Consider the following 15,974-nt stretch of genomic DNA (forward strand, 5'->3'; position numbering starts at 1 on the left):
GTCAAATACCTGTGAGTCTTTACGATTTGCTCAGACATCCTCCTCTCAAAGTGGTTGCCCTGAAAAGCTATGCACAGATGTGTTGGGCTCTTTATGACTTGTTAGTCTAGGTGTTCACATTTTTAAACTCAAGCACATACTTATAGAGAAGTACGCAGAAATACACCCAGCTATACCCAATAGAGTGTGTGTACAAATCACACCAATACACTGGATCCCCATGTCCACACTTGATCCTTTACCAAATGTCATCATTGTCTCAAAGAGCAAGTATGCCAAAGGAAAACCTTCATACTTTTACTTACACCTAAAACAAGTGTGAGAAATGTAAAAGGCTGCCTCAGCTTAAGTTGTACGGCACCAGTTCTTACAGCGGTGCTGAAGCAGACTGCCACAACCTGCGAGAAGTTTGAGCCTACTCAGGTTAGCCCTCTCTAACCATACTCCCTGGCAAGCAGATCAGTAATGTCTTTGGGAGCTACCAGTTGTGTAGGTAAACTTTGTGTACTTTCCCACAAATGTTAAATTGTTTGGCATCATTTCTTTCTGTTACTTCCTTTACAATTACTTTTAATTTTCTATGTTTAGATATACTTTATGATGCTTTACACATATTCATCTAGTAGAGTTCATAAAACATAAACACTGGAAACCCAGCAAGGAGAATGTTGATGTCAGAATGAGAGAGAGGAGGACGCAGAGGGCATGTATGTACATGGCTATTCACGACTGGTGCACTCCCAAACACTTCAGCAAAAAGGGACCTGAATCATATGCATGTGCACACCAGCTGAGAGAAACATGCTGAGCATTTTCCTTGGGAAATATTTTGAAAACCAACATTTTTCATTTTTTGAAGGAAGTGCAAAGACAACAGGAGGAGAACCTACAAACTGATGATAGTTTTCAGTCTTGCTAAGTTTTGACCTTTGTTCTCTGGGCTGTCAAACAGGCAAAAGAACAACAGCAAGCCAAAAATGACCAACTAGCCATGCCCATTATTTATTAAGTCCAGTCTCTGAACTGAAGGCGCTGTCCCAGCTACACAGGAACAACCTAGTGCTGCAGAGCCTGCAGGTCACCAGAATTCCCAATCCCCAACCAAGAGGTGGGGGTTTTGACAACCTCTGTGAGCTGAACAGTTCTTGTAACTAGAGAAGGCAAACAATCCTCTCGCATGATACCCATACCAAGTCACGTCATATGGACAAAAGCAGGTGGTGTGAATTCAAAGGACAAGAAAGGTGACTATCGCTACCGCAAAATTTGTCTGGATTATATTAGGATGAATTCCCTGTACCATTTGCATCAATTCAAATTTGTGATCTAATTTGTCTAATGGTACTTTATTCAGTAACTAAACAATACATTTATTTCTGTTAGTGCTGTTTACCTTAATGTTAATTATTATCTTTTATTTTTGAAGTTAGCAAAATAAAGTTTGTTTGTTTCTTTCCCACCCCCCCCCCCACCCCTCCTCCCCCGAGGCTTTTATATGTATATTCCCCCTTAGCTGCAATACCCAGCAGGTATACCAAGCCTCAAAATAGGCATTTTCAGTTTTTTCCTCACTGGAAGAAGATGAAAATACAAGCTAGAAGGCTGGGAGAGAAAGAGATTTCAGTTATGCAGTCCTTTTTGTACAGAAGTCAACAAAATGATGACTTGTTCTCAAATCAGCAGGAACAGGGAGCTAGTTTTGAAGTGATATTCAATTCAGCAAAGAAATCGGCTCTTGGCCCACAAAATCCATCAAAGGAAACAGGCACAAATTCAAATCAAATACGCTGGCAGCTTCTTGTTCCTTAACTTTTGTGAGCACTGTAGGAGAGGGATCCTTCCAACCCTCCATCCACTGCAAGACACAATGAAATGCTTTATGTGGATCCTTACACAAATCCATGAAAGTCTGTTTGGAAGCTTTCCAGCCACAGCTCACCTTGTATCTGAAAACCGTGCAGGCTACCATACCATGATAGTTCTCCTGCTCTAGATGTGCTCTTGGACATAAAACAACAGCAAGGTTTCTTCAAGTCTGTCTGTCCAGCTTCTGTTTTCCATGTTTTCCTAACTGCCTGTTGTTTTCCAGCATCAGTTCAAACAACTGAAAAAAACACAAGCCATACTCATAAAAAACCTCTCTAGGGAGCCACAGTTCTAATCAACAACAGATGCAGGCAGTGAGCAGAGGGGAAAGTCTGTATACCAGGCTGGACTAAAACACTTTCAGCTCTTGTCAAAACAAAGCACTTTGTGTAGACTCAGGAAAAAAACCATTGTGCTGTATTTTAAACAAAAATTATGTAAATGTGAAATACATTTTTTGCTGCAAGCTTCGAATACATCCTTTCAGACCTGGATAGGAATATGGATATGGCAGAGATCACCACATTTAATGACACATTCTGTAGCTTTCCTAGCAGTGTTCCTGATCATGAATGCCTGACCTTGGGCACAACTGGGATTAGATCTCAGGGCTGAGCACTCCATCCCAAAATCAGGACTGAGACTGCTATTGACCCCAGATACTGCTGACTTAAAAATGCCTGTATGAAATGCGAAATTCAAAGTGAGAGAAAAAGATTCACATTAAGGCGAGGACATAGCTATGCCAGGTGGGAAAGCATGTTTTTAATCCAAGGAGGTTAACAATTCTGCCAGTTGCGGGGAATGATGGTGGGTGTAATCGGAAGATCGCACAGATCAACACCTGGCTCTGGGCCTGGTGTCCCTGGCTGAATTTCAGGGTTTTTTTGATCATGGGGCAGTTTATGCAGCACCAGGCCTGCTGGCAACAGATCAGGTTCACCTGGGTCAAAGCAGGAAAGGGATCCTAGATCAGGAGTTAGCAGGGCTCATTGAGAGAGCGTTAAACTGGATTCAGGGCAGGAAGGGAATAAAATGAAGCTCGTTAGAGTTGAGCCTGGGGGTGGCATGGCAGTGTCTGGGGCAAGATCGATAGCACAGCTGAAGTGCATCTATGCCAATGTCTGAAATTGGGCCACAAGCAGGAGGAGCTGGAAGCCACCGTGCAGCAGGAAGACTGCGACATAATCACCATCAGAGAGACACGGTGGGAGGACTCACGTGACTGGAGTCCTGCAATGGATAACTACAAAAACTTCAGAAAGGACAGACAAGACAGAAAGACAGAGGTGATGGGGTGGCTCTCTGTCAGGGAGTGTTTTGACTGCCTAGAGCTGAATGATGGTGACAGCAGGGTTGAGTGTTTACGGGTAAGGATCAGGGGGAGGGCCAACAAGGCAGATATCCTGGTGGGAGTCTGTTACAGACCACCCAGCCAGGATGAAGAGGCAGATAAACATTCTATAAGCAGCTGGGAGACATTTCACAATCGCTAGCCCTTGTTCTCGTGGGGGACTTCAACTTCCCCAATGTCTGCTGGAAATACAGCACAGCAGAGAGGAAACGGTCTAGGAGGTTCCTGGAGTGGGTGGAAGAGACCTTCCTGACAGCGGGTCAGTGAGCCAGCCAGGGGAGATGCCCCGCTGGACCCGCTGTTTGCAAACGGGGAGGGACTGGTGGGTGATGTGGTGATCGGAGGATGTCTTGGGCATAGTGATCACAAGATGACAGAGTTATTGATTCTTGGAGAAGTGAGGAGGTGGGGGGGGTCAGCAGAACCATTACCTTGGACATCTGGAGGGCCAACTTTGGCCTGTTTAAGAGCCTGGTTGACAGAGTCCCTGGGGAGACATTCCTGAAGGGCCAAGGGTCCAGGAAGGCTGGACATTCTTCAAGAAGTAAGTCTTAAAGGCGCAGGAGCAGCCCGTCCCCATGTGCCAGAAGACGAGCCAGAGGGGAAGGAGACCGGCCTGGCTGAACAGAGCTTTGGCTGGAACTCAGGGGAAAAAGGAGAGTTTGCCACCTATGGAAGAAGGGGGAGGCAGCTCCGGAGGACTGTAATAGGGATATCATGAGTTTATGCAGGGCAGAGATTAGAGAGGCAAATCCCAGTATAGAACTCAGCCTGGCCACTGCCGTAAAAGAACAATAAATGGTTTTACAAATACATTAGAAACAGGAGGGCCAAGGATAATCTGCATCCTTTATTGGACGCGGCAGGGAACACTGCCACAGAGGATGAGGAAAAGGCTGAGGTAGTTAATGCTTTCTTTGCCTCAGCCTTTAACAGCCCAGCCAACAGCACCCTGGCTTGTATCCAGCACATGGGGTCAGCAGGACCAGGGAAGGGATTGTCCCCCTGTACTCAGCACTGGTGAGGCTGCACCTCCAATCCTGTGTTCAGTTTTGGGAGGGGTGTTCACTTTAGGAGGGACGTAGAGGTGCTGGTGTCCAGAGAAGGGCAATGAAGCTGGTGAAGAGTCTAGAGAAAAAGTCTGATGAGGAGCAGCTGTTTTTCTAGAGAGGAGGAGGCTCGGGGGGACCTTACCACTTTCTACAACTACCTGACTGTAGGGGCTGTAGGCAGGTGGGGGTCAGTCTCTTCTCCCAGATAACAAGTGACAGGACGAGAGGAAATGGCCTCAAGTTGTGCCAGGGGAGGTTTAGATGGGATATTAGAAAAAATTTCGTCACTGAAAGGGTTGTCAAACCTTGGGACAGGCTGCCCAGGGAGGTGGTGGAAGCACCATCCCTGGAGGTATTAAAAAAAGTGTGGTGCTTAAGGACATGGTTTAGTGATGCACTTGGCAGTCCTGTGTTAATTGTTGGACTTGATGATTTCGGAGGTCTTTTCCAACCTAAATGATTTTATGATTGCTGATTGCATGAATTTATTAATATTTTGGTTAAGCAGCTGAGCAAAAAAACCCACCAAAGAAACCAAAACCCAAAAACCAACACCAAACAGTTTATCAAGAGGAAAATTAAAATTACCCTCCTAATTAAGTTGGAATCAGAACACCCTGGGAAGGGGAGGTTTTGAAATTTTCATGTGAATAAAATCCAAACATGCTTAGGATATAAAATGAAACACATTATCCCAATCAACACTATTTTTGATGACTGCAAGCCTAAAGTCAGTTTTTCCATAGGAACTCATTCGAAGTTACAGTTAGGGAAGTGTTATCCGGCTGATGGGCTGGTAGCAGTGTAAGAAACCTTTTGGATGTTTGAATACAGAGAGCTGCGTACAGGCTTGGTTTACTCCTGTTCACCACAAACATTTTAACTGTTCAGATTTTGATGTTGTGCATAAGTTTGTCATTTCACTTTAATCTCACACTGCCTTGTGCTGAGGAGGACTTCCAGGGAATCAGCAATCATTACAAAATTCCTCCCCCAGGATAAGACTTGAAGACACTGCAATGTAAATCTCGACGGAGCTACAGAGACTTGTTTGGGAGCTGGAACAAATCAACTGATACCATTACACTACATGCACAGTGAAATGCAGCAAATAGAAAAAGGATGTGTGGGGGTTCGACCCTGGCTGAATACCAGGTGCCCACCACAGTCACTCTATCACTCCTGTCTTCAACCAGACGGGAGAGAAAATATAAGGAAAGCTCATGGGTTGAGATAAGGACAAGGAGATCAAACAGCAGTTACCATCCTGGGCAAAACAGTCTCTACTTGGGAAATCAGTTTAATTTATTACCATTCAAATCAGAAAAACACCTTCCTCCCACCCCTCCCTTCCTCCCAGACTTCATTCCCGATTTCTCTGCCTCCTCCCCCTGAGCAGTGCAGGGGGACGGGGAATGGGGGTGACGGTCAGTTCATCGCACGGTGTCTCTGCTGCTCCTTCCCCCTCACACTCTGCCCCTGCTCCAGCGTGGGGTCCCTCCCACAGGAGACTGTTCTCCATGACCTTCTGCAACGTGAGTCCCTCCCGTGGGCTGCAGTTCTTCCAGAACTGCTCCAGCATGTGTCCCTTTCATGGGGTGCAGTCCTTCAGGAACGGACTGCTCTAGTGTGGGTCCCCCACAGGGCCACAAGTCCTGCCAGCAAACCTGCTCCAGCCTGGGCTCTCCTCTCCGTGGGGTACGGGTCCTGCCAGGAGCCTGCTCCAGTGTGGGCTTCTCATGGCTCACAGCCCCCTTTGAGCACCCACCTGCTCCAGCGTGGGCTTCCCACAGGTCACAGCCTCCTTTGGGCACCCACTTGCTCCTGCGTGGGGTCCTCCATGAGCTGCAGGTGGGGATCTGCCCCCCCATGGACCCCCCATGTGCTGGGGGCACAGCCGGCCTCGCCGGGGGCTTCGCCACGGGCTGCCAGGAAATCTCTGCTCCGGGCCTGGAGCCCCCCGGCCTCCCCCTGCCCCGACCCGGGTGCCAGCGCTGCTGCTCTCACGTAGTCCCACTCCTCTCTCCCACTGCAGTTGTGTTGCACATATCTTTTTTCTCCCCCTTCTTAATGTGCTATCCCTGAGGTGCTTGCTCAGACTTAGCCAGCGGTGGGTCTGTCTGGGAGCCGGCTGGCGTTGCGTGCATTGGGCACGGGGGAAGCTTCTGGCATCTTCTCACAGAAGCTGCCCCTGTAGCCCCTCCACTACCAAAACCTTGCCACGCAAATCCACTACAGGATGTCACCTGGATTACCTAGTAATTCCTGCTGCGCAAAGTGATTTGCATTTGTTGTTTTTTTAATTCCCCATTCAGTATTGCTTACAGTGTGACAATAATATATGACTTCTCACAGTACTGCCTTTATGTCATTTACATTCATTAGTGTTAAAGAGCAGGGGACAAGGAGCCTTGGGCAAGGGGGCTAACATTCTTACCAGCCAAGTGAAACGACAAAATGTTCTACACATAAATATTTCTCCTCTTTCCTACCCTCTGGGAAGTCCATAAACATTTCAAAATCCCCAAGAGCCAAGTTACAACAGCTAAGAAGTACTTTACGTTAAAGACTTCGGATTTAATTGATACAGGCAGGAGTGCCAGCTATTTCAAATGAGTTCACTGAGAGGAAGTTCACAAGGTTTTGCTTGCCACATCCACACTTCCATTAACAGCTACCCCAGGATGCCCAGGGGCCTGTCCCAGAATCATCAAAGTTCACCGAGTCCAGGAGAGAGGGTGGAGGAGCCTTTCAGGACCACGTTTGTGGTTAGAGCGAGCCATAGGGGAGCTATTTCATGGGAGCTATGGCCCTTCCCTGCAAAAAAAGTCAAGAGGAACGACACACGCTGCAGTGTCAGGCATTTTTTTCCCAGCAAGAGCTGAAACTCTTGAGGAGCTGCAGGCACAGAAGAAAAGCTCCCCGGGAGCCAGCTGGGAGCGGTAATCCCCATGGGCCCTGCCGCTGTCTGCTGACCTAGAAACCACGGAGAGCCCACCTCAAGATGTGATGGCCTTTGCAACGGTCTGGAACCAGTCACTTCAAAGGAACTGGTGAGGGCCTAAAGAAGCGATGCCTCCTTGGGGGTACCCGCACAAAATGAGCTCCCTAGACAGAACTCTGTAATGGTGAAATACACCCTGCTATTTCCACCCAAACCTGGCCTCAAGAAAAAGCTGAGCTGACGAGCCTGAGGTCTTTGGCAACTGTCTGGCAACAATCCCAGGAAAACTGTCATGTGAAATGAAAACCCAAAATAACATGCATTGCCAGAACATGTTGCAGGGCCCTCATTTACTTAATGAACTACCTATAAGGAACTCACAGCAAGGCACAGAGTGGCACCAGCACAGAATTGCCACATCTGGTGGAAACAACTGAACAAGACAAGCTGAAATGTTTTCAGTTGAGTTGGTAAGATTTATCTTCTCTTCACTCATGGTTAGGATAAGAAATAAATCCAAAAATATTTTAAAGACCACCTCTAGACAAACAGAAAAATAGTGGAAGAGAGTCACATTACTATCAAACCAAATTTGCAATTGCTTACCAAAGAAATGTCAGCAAAATTCATGATACAGGACAAATCATGTGGAGTACAATAATAAAAAATGTTCACAGGATTGTGTGTGTTACTCCTACAAACAGCAACGAGATGTTCAGCTAGGCATGGCTTAGTCCTTTAACCTGTGTGCTGACAATTCAGTACCCAGCACAGCCATTTCTGAGAAAACATCCTTTCAGGAGGCATCTCCTCATTTGGCTTTTTGTGAAGGAGTGTTCCTACAGGAAAAGGTGCTCTGCAGCAGTGCAGCTCACCAGGTTCTGCTTCCCTAAGATAACACAAACAGAAATGGTAAGCAGATGATGCTCCGTTCAAAACCTGTAACACAGCTCAAGCACCAAAAGCATATGTCAGATGTTCTCCCTGGAAGGCACTAAACTAGCTGGGCTGGGGGTCTTATCTCTTAGAGCCGCTGCAGTGTTGGTATCTCCTTATTTTCCATTTTTATATTTTTGATCATTATACATTGTCCCTAACTGAAAATTCTAGGGAAAAGAAATTAAAACCAGTGAGACTTTATTTCTTGATGAGTATCACAATGGCATTATTTCCCTTGGAGGCTTGCTTTTTGGAGGCCAGCAAGCCAGCCAGCTTTTTATGCCATTACATAATTGGCTATCCCTAAAAGCACAAAAGCATTTGAACAACTTCTAAATTATTTGCCCTTGCTTAGAGTCATATGTCTTGGCAAGACATAACATGATGTGATGTCTCCTTCGTAATCATCTAATTTCACTTAGAAAAAAGCAGGAGTTTCTCCAGATTTTCTCTCTTGAGCCATACATTTTCTTGGCAGAATATTCCTGGATTAAAATTCTTGTTCTGACCTGAGTAGTTTAACTCACAATATTTCTTCAAGTGCCTTCAATTCCCACTGGTAACTATGAATAATTACAGCAAGTCACCCACTTGCTTGAGTTTCTAAAGGCCTTTTAAGGAAAAGGTTAACGGGGAACAGTTACCTGGTGTCTTTTTTTCCTTCAACAGTAACCAGCTCATTTAATATCATTTCACCCCTTTTATTTCTTAATTTCTTCCGATTTTGTGAATTGTAAGAGTATGTTGAAAGCGAGGCAAAGTGACAAGGCATTACAAACATACTGGAAAACACTCCTGACAATTCTGGAAAGGGAGATGACTAGAAAGGAGACTTGGGAGTTTGGGTAGCCTGCACTGGGCACAACCTGCCCCAGGAATGTCCTCACCCCAGCACATGCTATTACTGTAATTTGTGCAGGCACAGTCAACAGTCCATCCCAAAGGGCTGCCATGGGATCTGTGTCATGGAACATTTTTATTTGTCTGACACCAGATGACTGCTCCAGCCTCCCAGCTGTGAAGAGCTAGAGTAAGTTTTAATGAATTCAGCATCTTAATATCAACATTTTAATCCACATCTAGTTTACAATGAAGAATATACATTGATGGCATCTTCTGTGGGCACTGAGTGAAGGCTCACAAGAAGTTGCAGAGTGGAGCTGCCCCCTTCTGAGAGCACTGAATGTCATTACCTGACAAGCCATGCTTGATCATACTGCAAACCATAATGGAGTTACTTGAAAATTATTTTGCTGACCACAGTAAATACAGCAGTGTCACAGCAACCAACACAGCAACCTTTGCAATACTTGCAAAACAGCGTTTGAAAACTGGAGGACAAGTTGAGGTCAGCTCATGCTTCCACAGACTTGCACCGAAATAAATCTCTGCTGAATGTTATTATGCGCACTGTGGCTGTACCTACCTCATGAGGTTCTGCTATTGATCATCAAAGTCCTATCACGTATTGAAAATGTCAAAGCCCTAACAAAAAGTCCTACTGCACTGGATGCATAAGCTTTCGCAATTATTATTCACAGGTGAGTTTCACATATAGAAAAATTATTGCAGTATATTAGACCTTGATGAAAACTCATCCATAGCTAAGAGTGGCAAATCATGATGGGATGTACTTAAGATTATAAAAATATCCGGATACTTACATTAAACATGCTTTTCAGACAGAAGTTTACCATGAACTGCCTGAGCTCCATCCCTGCACTGTCACAGGCAGTCACATACCTTTATAAACTCTAACCGCCCACAGAACTGTACCACTCCGCCTAGCCCCGCACATCAAAGCTTTCCAGGAAAAAAATCAGCATCCCAGCAGACAAATGTCTACATTAGAAGAAGTATATACACTGCACCTAGGCAGTGCAAATTTTGTGCAGCTTGATATTTTTGTTTGAGTGCCTGATGATATTATGTAAAATACAGATGATTTATAGTCATATATGATTATGCATGTGGACTAGCTATATATAGATACATATGTGGATAAATGTTTTAACTGGAGATAGATTCAACCTTCTGCTCAGTAAACCCTATCATGGTTTCTTTTATGCACTTCATGCTAAAGTGCTGCTGCTTTTTTCCTTTTTTCTCCTTTGGCAAGTGACTGTATCTGAGACACAATATAAATCTCCGTAACAGAAGACTGGGTTTCAGCTACATGACAAAGGGGCATTTGTATCACATCCCAGGTTCAGCTCTTATATTTAAGCATTTGATGAATACACCTATGCATGTTGTAGCTACAGGACCTGTAGACTTCTTTTAATCACCAAAGGCAGCTCACCTTATGAAACTATGAATTCTCAGGAAGCCTTACAAAACCATGCAGCGTAGAGGTTTCTAGGTGGAACAGCAGTTTTTGGACTGTTGTAAATTGATCTGGTATGTATTCTGCAAATGCCCTTATAGAAAAAAAGCCACGTCCCCTTTGCAGAAATAATGTTTACTTTCTGTACACTGAGTGAGAAAAGGGATTAAAGAATTAAACTAAATAAGCTTTAGTACCCAAAGAGGTGCTTTTTGTAAAAAGGCATTATGCTGAAATAATTTTCTACTCAGTAAAACCTACTAGTTTGCTTTATCCAGTTTGCCAATGAGGAAAAGAATAATATTGTCTAATACACTTCATCTGAAAAACGAAACACGGTTCTGGAAGCCATTCTGCTAAGGCTTCATTCATTAACTTTCATTTAAAAGAATGAGAACTCAATGTCCAGTCACCTAGGTTTGGATAAGGCGGAGATTTGAATTTTAGCTGTTATTAATAAGCAATTCTTGTGTTCTTTTTCTCTCTAGTTTTCTAACAAATCGATGTTTACCACGTACCAAGAAGTGCGCAGATGCCCTATAGCCACATTATAATACAGGTAACTGGCAAAGAATTTGCAAAGCAAACAGGCCTGTTTTGGAGAAACCTGGCCACAATGCAGAACAATAAAATGAAGAGTACAGGTGTCTCATTTCACAGCTCATCTCACTAGTTAAATTTGATGTAAAGTCACTCTTTTCACCTTAGTTTCACTCCCATCTTTGACTCTTAACTGAATCTGTCGAGAATGTCAGAGGATTAAAGCAGGAACTCGGAGACATTAATAAAAACAGAAGCATGGAAGGAGTTCCTTGAATGGGGTTTACTCTAAGCAAATGTTTTATATGGAAATGACAGTCTTCCATATTGGAAAGCATCCCCCAAAATCCCTACTGGCTTCCAAACAAAATACAAGCTGTGGATTTATGTGTCTTCTTCAGTGGCTAGAGTACAAAGGCAGGCTTCTTTGAAAAGGAAAAGAAAAAAAAAAAAAAAAGGGGGGGGGGGGGGGGGCGGGGGCTCAAATTTGCTGAGGTCTTGCCTAAATCAGCCATAACTTTTTGTGCTACCCATCTATTTTTTTGTACACTTTTGTGGAGATAATTCCAGAAGGAAAAAAAACCAACCCAAACTAATTTGGATAGTAAGTTATGCCCCCATTTTCCTAAGCAATGATCAATGGCCATAGTTACCCCATTTAACTGACCTCCCACCCCAACCTCATGCTCCTTGTCCCCCTGAAACAGGTCTGTGTAGGCAGCCAGAGCCTGTGCACAAGCCCTTCTTGCCAATCACTGTCCATGGTATTTTTGTCAAGTGCAAGGCAGTCCAGTTCCCAGATCTCGCACACTCTATATTCGTACGTAGTTTTGACTGAACAAATCTATTTTGTGTTCTGGACAACAATACCAAAATTGCATAGTTTAGAAACTCCACAAATAAGGCAACTTTTTACTGTGATTTCCCTGGAAAAAATAAACAAAACTCCCTTGTTTTACATCCAGGTAATGAAGTATTTTTGTTTTCCAGCACAACCTAGGGGTGCCAATGAAGCCAGGACCCAAATGACGGGAGCGTTCCATGAGGACAGAATAAAGAGACAGAAAACTGGCAGCCAAACCAATGGGTGATTACATGAAAGTTCAAAGTAACTACATAACCAAACACTTCTGCTAACACATTTATGATTAGCAGAAGGCAGCACAACAAGCTTAAAGACATCGACCTCCTCCTAAGGTCCTTAGACTTCAAAGAGCATTTTCAGAACATCCAGAATTGTTACTGTATCATTGTACCCATCAGTTTTCGCTTTGGATGCAACGTATTAAAATTTTCTGTAAGAGCAAACTTCAGACTGATCGCTTTGCAATAAAAGAATAGAAAAGTACAGACTGAAGAAATAAAACTGGTTCACTTGGCAGGAAATTACTGCACTATTAAACAGGATGATGAGATTCCCACAATCATAAGGGAAGGAAAAACATTTGAAACATATTAAAAAGGCTCGAGGATAAATTCACTGTTAGTTTACATGCAAAGAGCTCCACTGATTTGAATTCCGTTTACTCCTTTGAACCAGCTGATGCAAGGACTCCGTTTTACCGACATTCTTTCCATATAACTCCCAGATACTATACAACCTACTAGTTGGACAATTTTTTCTTTTCATTAGAAACCTGCAAATGCAAAAAATGGATAGGGAAAAAATATGGGTTTTTTCATTCTATTTGATAAAATACATATAAATATTTCACTTATGTTTCTGTGCATGTGTCACAAACACCAGTTTCCCTTTGGAGCCGCTGTGATAGGTACGTACGCTGCATGTTACACCTCTGAGCTCATGGTGAACATAAACCTGACAGGGCTCTGATGTGGATCTTTGTAACTACGAATAGAAATACACCCTTGTTCAACACCATGTGTCATCCACTCGCTGTTTCAGAAGAATACTGGTTGCTTACTAAAGTGCATGTGAGCAGCTCCCTTTATCAGTACCTCACTAGGGACAACAAGCAGTGTTTGCAGCCTCGTGCTCTCTCTCCTGAATATTCACAGCAGCACAGCTCCATCAGAGCCTTTCTGTTAGTCAGCCATATCTTGGAAATGGCCAGACACTCCACTACACAGGTGAAACCTGGCAGAAGTCAAAAGCATCCTGGCATTCAGACAGCTACTTGTGTTCTACTTGGTCTCAACTCCAAAGCGTACCATGCAATCAACTTATCAGCAAGCAGAACTAGCAAGAAGATGCAACTCTTTTTCCTGGAAAAGCAATCTTAGGGATACTATAACTCTTAAGATAGGCACCAAAACTCTTTTACTTGCTATGGACACAATTTTAACAGGTCTGCAACTTAAATGTATATTATTTTGTTGTTTTCACCAAATATGAACAAAATAAGAATAAACTCACATGCTGTCTATGAACCTTAAGTTCTTAGACCATACAGAAGGAGGACAGCTAGAAACCAACAGACAAGAAAAAAAATGCATTAAAAAGTCTTAATATTTGATTTTAAAACCAATTTGTGGAGATAATCTATGATTATAAAGTGGTAATATTATAAACAAGCAGTGTTTACTCCTCCCCACGTCAGCAAATTATAAATCCTAATTCACCTTGCCCTTTGGTTAGCACATTTCCTGACGTATACAGCATCTAGCTCACAGTGAAAGCCCCTGGGGGTCATTCCCATGCATTTGATGGCAAAGTAATTTTTTAATTATTTTTTAGCAGCTGGTCGTTCAAGTATTTGTTCAAATTCATTTTTGATAGCTACAACTTGAGATTCTGGAAGAACAAAAAGTATTTCAAGTTATCCATTTATCTTTTTATATTCAAGTTACTTAAAATTACTCTATTTTTTTTCCTGTCTTCTATTTAACAATTTCTGATGACAGCTTAACCTTGCAACATTCAGTTACAAAACAGCTCTTTCTGTGGCTTGGATTGTAAATGATAGAGCTTATTCTCAAATAAGGTATCATCTAAGTAGTAAGAAGAGTAAAAATGGGCTGCGTATCATCATTTATTATGTTATACCATAATAAACAAACATCCAGCAAAAGTGGGCAGTAATCCTCAGTGAATCCTTCTGCTTCCTTAAAAGTTGTGAAAAACAGGTCATGGGGGGTTCTACCTACTACTGGGGCAAAAAAATCTGTATTAGTTTGTACTCCACTATGTATAGAATTACAAGTTCCATGTGCAGATGTTAAGAAACATCTGAGAATGGCAGAGCCAAATTTTATTTCAGGGGTGCAAGTATTCCCAATGAGAAGTGAGGAATTTACTAATTTTTCCCACTGAACCATAGCTACAGATAAAATGAATGAAAATAATCAGGGTGAAAAATGCATCTGCTGGTGAGATTTTGTTGCTTTGAAAACTGTGCTTAAAGGCTGTACATGCCTTGCAAGGAAGACATGCTGTGGGGTTTGCAAAGCCTCAATCTCCCTTCCACAGAAATGTCATCTCAGAAAAAATCATTATTATTAGAATAATAGTATTTGCCTTTGATTTTCTGGAGTCAGTACAAACTGACTCCAAAAAAGGGGAGCAGCACCAGTGCTGGGGGACATTTTCCCTGCTGCTGCTCCATCTCCCCGTCTGGAAATAGTAACCTGACCTCAGTGAAGAGGTATAAATTCGATACACATTCTATATCCAACCTTTTGTAGGCAGTTAAACCTAAAATAGAAACAGGAACAGCTTTCAGGTGTTCCTCTCCAGAAATTTCAGCCAATGGAAGAATGCTGATGTTGAGGAAACTACTCTGGTTCCACAAACTGCTTTCATCTGGACCAAAGAGTACTTAAAGCAACTTTTGCAGAAGTAAAACCAACACTGATTCTTTGCAAAGATGGTTTATATCCCTAAAAAAAAAAAAAAAAAAAAAAAAAAAAAGCAGCACTTTTCTTGTTCGTTGATAGATAAAATCTCCACCTGGTGGTGAATCCTGCCACAGCAAACTATCTCACAAGGAAAATTCCCATTCCCACATATAACCAGTTCTTTATTATAGCCAATCCCCCTAAAACTGGGGAAGAGCAGCCTTCAGCAAAACATCATTACCATATCTCCCTGATTTTCTCTCATCTTCGAAAGCTGAAGAATCCTTTCAGTTATACTGCAGCTATCAGGTGCACAAGTGACCTTCCTCAGCCAAAAACGAACTTACAGAGAGCACACAGAATCACAGAACAGGCGGGGTTGGAAGGCACCTCTGGAGACCATCCAGTCCAACCCCTGCTAAAGCAGGGTCACCTGGAGCAGGTTGCACAGGGTCACATCCCGGTGGGGTTTGAATGTCTCCAGAGCAGGAGACTCCACAGCCTCTCTGGGCTGCCTGTGCACCATCAAGGCAAAGAAGTTCTTCCTCCTACTCAGATGGAACTGCCTGTGTTTGTGCCCGTTGGCCCTTGTCCTGTCATTGGGCACCACTGAAAAAAGCCTGGCCCCATCCTCTTGACAACTCCCTTAAGATATTTGTATACATTGATGAGATCCCCTCTCAGTCTTCTCCAGGCTGAACAGGCCCAGCTCTCTCAGCCTTTCCTCATGAGTGAGATACAAACCTGCGCCATATGTAGGCTAGGGTGGAAGATGAAGTGTGCTGCTCTTTTTTCAGTTGTAAAAAAGTGCCAATTCCCAAGAAGTGTCTTCTGCCAAGGCTGAAGTTCCACCCTGTTGCTCAGTTTGCATACCGGTTATTTGCAATTATAGAAAACTTTAAGAGATACCAGCTACCTATATACCTAGGGTCCTCCAAAACAAAGCGTAGTTAGCTTTGCGTTGTCATTTTGGGGGTAATTAGCCGGACACAGTTACTTCAGTTTTCCCCTTAATGTTGCTGGGTCTATGCCCTAGAAACATTATCTGGATTTACGTTTTCCTGTGCACCTTATTAAAATGTAATGTCTCACTCACCTACTGTTTTCAGTAGCATCTTATTATTTAACAGCATCAATAAAAGCTTTGTAAGGGAG

Source organism: Falco naumanni, chromosome 11, assembly GCF_017639655.2.
Source record: "Falco naumanni isolate bFalNau1 chromosome 11, bFalNau1.pat, whole genome shotgun sequence".
Taxonomy (NCBI): domain Eukaryota; kingdom Metazoa; phylum Chordata; class Aves; order Falconiformes; family Falconidae; genus Falco; species Falco naumanni.